This window comes from Ornithodoros turicata, chromosome 3 (genome assembly GCF_037126465.1).
Source record: "Ornithodoros turicata isolate Travis chromosome 3, ASM3712646v1, whole genome shotgun sequence".
Lineage (NCBI taxonomy): Eukaryota > Metazoa > Arthropoda > Arachnida > Ixodida > Argasidae > Ornithodoros > Ornithodoros turicata.
Genome location: NC_088203.1, coordinates 29,725,965 through 29,730,309, shown reverse-complemented (window position 1 = coordinate 29,730,309; position 4,345 = coordinate 29,725,965).

The following is a 4,345-nucleotide window of genomic DNA, read 5'->3' as shown; positions in this document are numbered from 1 at the left end:
GTTCCTCATCCACTGGTTTCTACTTTACAGGAAGGAACAACCTCAGTGCACGCACTGTGGTTAGCCTCTCTCAGTTTTGCATATTTTCTTACATGTTCACATCAGAAACACACCTTACACTTTAGGCTCCTTCACCCAGCAATATAATAATTAGAGATTATAATTCTTTTTAGAAGAGTTCCCCATATTCTTTTTAGAATAGTTTTTAATCTTTTTAATTTTTAGAAGATACAGGGATTGTGAACCATGTTTTAAACTGATGTTTTAACATTTGTCCAATGCATTTATTAAACAACATATTCATTTTTAACTGGTTACACCCAAACCAATGTTCTGATGTATTATTTCCTTTGTTGTCGATGCACCATAAAAATTGGAATAATCATCATCAATGCAGGTTACTTCACGGCTGCCTCGACATACTCAAGAAATGGGTGGAGAACCTGCGTAATGCCCACAAACTTTGACTACCACAGCACCTCCAGAAAGTAAAGGCATATGTGTCACATGGGATTTTTAAAGGCATTCACAGTATATAATACCTTGTATGAACTGTTGTAGAGCTTCTACAGTACACTCTCAGAAATTAAAACTTGTCAGGGAACTGTGATAATTGTTTCAGTTAATAGGCATGTACATATACGCTATAAGAAGAAAATTATTTATTGAAAATGCACTTCTATGGCTACTCATGTTGTTTACATCTACTGTTGATCACATTCATTTATCACATATTATATTCTTATATATTATTATTATATTACATATTCGATCACACTAAATTTAAAATTCAGCATATATGAGAAAATATCAGGAGGGAAGTTGCTATTCATTGCTCATTCCAACCTAAAATTGAGTGCTACAAATTTAGAGAGCGTACCAGACCATTGTCATTCCTAAAATATATATTGCCATTGTAGCAAGGTCACAAAACAATAAATGTAGTCTTTTGCGACCTCCCTGCACGTTCATTGTATCCTGAAACGCATAAGTGCAAGAAATAAATCTTGAACTTGAATAAACTTGATGTTGTATAAACTTGACATAAAACATTGAATAATTTCAATTCCATTTCAATTTTGTTAGTAGTATTTGCAATACATAGTACACAGTGGGGGCCCCGTAGCATAGCTAGAGGTGGGGCCTCCCGGAAACAATCTGAATATCATGTATGTGGCGACAACATCAGAACAAGGTATCCAATATAACGATGTACTGTCACAGTATGGGACAAAGCACAATACGCACAAACGTAAAAGAACAAACAAATTAAATAAATATAAGAAATAAAAACAACTGAGATTGAGCAAAAATGTGACGTTTATGAAGGTGAACAGCGTAGGCGAAAAAGCCCATGGGTGAAAGAAGACAAATAGTTGAAAAAGCGTGCATGAAAAGAATGTGTATGAATATGAGTAGCTAATTCATGAAATGGTTCCGTAAGATGATCCGAAAACGTTGGAACGAACGTACTGACTTTAGGTTATCGGGCAAGGCGTTCCATAGTTTGGCAGCAACGAAGGTGAATGTTTGCTTCCCGTAGTTGGTTGTTGTGCGTGGCAGGAGAAAATTACAAGGTGATCTAGATGGAACGACTACTGCAAGACACTGATTGTTGAAGACACCTGACAAATGCTTGTACAGAAGCAGTAGAACACAGAAATGAAACAGCTGCATGAGTGGCAAAATACGCAGTGATATGAAGAGGTGGCGACTGCTGCATACTGCGGGAGTGAATGTAATGATGCGAATAGCTCTTCTTTGTAAGCGGTTTAGAGATGAGAGATATATGTGGATCCCCATGATGTGATGCAGTAAGAGAGGTGGGGAATGTATGAAAGCGTAATATAATGACACAAGTGTATGGAGTGGAAAAAAATATTTGACCTTGGATAACGCATGAAGGCCGTAAGCCGCACGCTGACATATGTTTGAGATGTGTGCTGTGAACCTTAAATGGGTATCTAACATTACTCCCACGAACGTTGCCTTGCCAGTAGGTAAAAGAGAGCTACCATTTAGCGTTAAAGTTGGCAGCAGCGGTAGTTTCCTCTGAGGGCTATGGAAGAGAATGAATTCAGTTTTTTTATTAATAGTTAGCTTGTTGGTGCGGAATATAATGAATGATATAAAATATTGAATAAACTAGAACTCGTATATTCTCTTTACTCATCATCAGTGATCTTCATTACAAAAGCATATCGTGTTAGACTTCTTTGTTTGCGTTTCACACACTGGGTACACGAGGGCCAAAATGACAAGTCACAACTGTTTCAAGCTCCAAATAGTCCTGTTGCAATTTAAAACCATACGTGGAGCTGCATTTTTTGGAACATGCTCCACATAACAAGCATGGCAAAGTCAGCACTGGATAGCAGGACCCCGTCCCCAAGCAGCTTTTCTCACACTGCAGTTGTATTCAACAAAAGCATGTGAGTGCTGGAGAAGGACATTCAGTTTGGCACAACCGCGCCTGCAAATAATCAGAACAAATAAAGAAAGAAGCAAACAAACATAGAAGGGCTGTACTTCAAAAAGAGATAAGTCCTGTGTCTCAAGGAGGTGTTACCACTTTCTAAGTAACTTAATTGATTAAGCTTACATCACTACCTGATTAACTGTCCTAACGAGTGTGATCTAATATTGCGTGAAGTAATTATTTGGGCTGCTTCGGTGTGTCCATATTTGCGAGGCAAAGCACCGCTGTCGTTTACTAAAAGACTCTTTCTAAGGCGATGCTTGACATAAATCATACTAAACGCATACACGCTAAAACAACGCCTGTGACTCTACAGAACGATCTCTTTCTGCCATGCGAGTATATCTTTTCCCGGGCCGTTCTTTATGGAACAATTTTTGTCCAGAACGCAGTACGGGATATTATATACATGGTTGTTGTTAATCTCACGTCGTTTCTTATTGAAATATTGGCTGGGAAACGTGCTGTAGTACAATCCCCAGCGCTGCACTGCTGTGACGGTCTAGTTTCGGAATGCAAAACATAACGTAATTAAGAATCGAACGGCAGGACACCTGTGAAACACTGTTAGGATACATCAGTATACTGGCACCTTACAAAATTGTGTGATGACAAACAACGATCAATGCTAGCAGCGCAATAAATACTCACAATCTCTGTTGCCTCCCATTGTTTTCTATGGGCACACACAGCACTTTAGGGCCCACCAACATGGCGGCCCGAAGGCACGCCTCTTCCCCACGAGCCCCTCTCCCATGCGCGATCCAGCCTTTATACATAGAGATCAGTGGTTAGAACCGGTTAGAACTTTGAACTTCGACGCGTCGCGGCAAGTTGGTTTTGTCTTCAGTAACAGTCGCAAGGATGGTGATGGTGTATCTCCTCTGCAGTATTTACGTGTGTTTCAGTGCGCTTTGTAAGACAATGCGATGACAATGGCTCCTGTGCAACACAATGTCGATTTCCCGGAAGAGTTTTGACGCCAAGAATACGTAAACGGCGTAGAGGCAAGAACGCACTGTAAAACGCCAATCGGACTGCACGTCGCGAATGTTTGCAGGTATGAGTGATGACCGTGATGTTTTGATTACTATTAATTAGATGTTTCATTTTAGAAACTTCGGAGGAACTTGAAGAGAAACAGGATAAGAAGATTCCGAACGTACGGTGAAGAGGAATGGGGTGTATGTCGCGACCTGCATGGAAAACAGGAGTGTTGTGTCATCTTCTCTAAGAAAATACAAGTTGTGAGGTGGCCAACGAACGAAAGCTCCCTGTGGTCCGTGAGTGCATCGCACAGTCAGGCATATGCTTTGTCTAGACACAGTGAGTGATCAGACTTATACTACGTGGTATGTAAATGTAGAGATGTATTGATTATTTCTTTCTGCTCAGTGTATGCTTTTAGCAGAATAAACGGTAATTACTTGAGCAATATGTGCATTTCTACGCATTATTTTCGGTCATGCATTCAGTGGTCCCAGCTGCTAAGTGGCCGGATCCCGGACCACTTAGCAGAGGGGACCACTGGGTCAATTCCACTGGTTCCACTTCAAGTGGGACCATCGTGAAGCTGGTTCCACTTTCAACTGGTCCCAGTCACTAAGTGGTCCCACACTCAAAGTGGGACCTGTCCAATAAACCACTTTGAAGTGGTCCCACTCCAGATTTTTGCCTGGGATTGCAGCTGGATAGTGTAACACGTACTCCAACCTCGGCCAGGTGTTCGTGTAAATCGGGAGGGAAGGGCCGATGCAAACATGCGGCGGCAGTGTGGCTTTACGTCAACACTGGTGATATGATTCCTCACGAACGAGCAGACCCCAGGAATGGGGAAAACCGAAGAAAAAGTAGAAGCGCGATCTG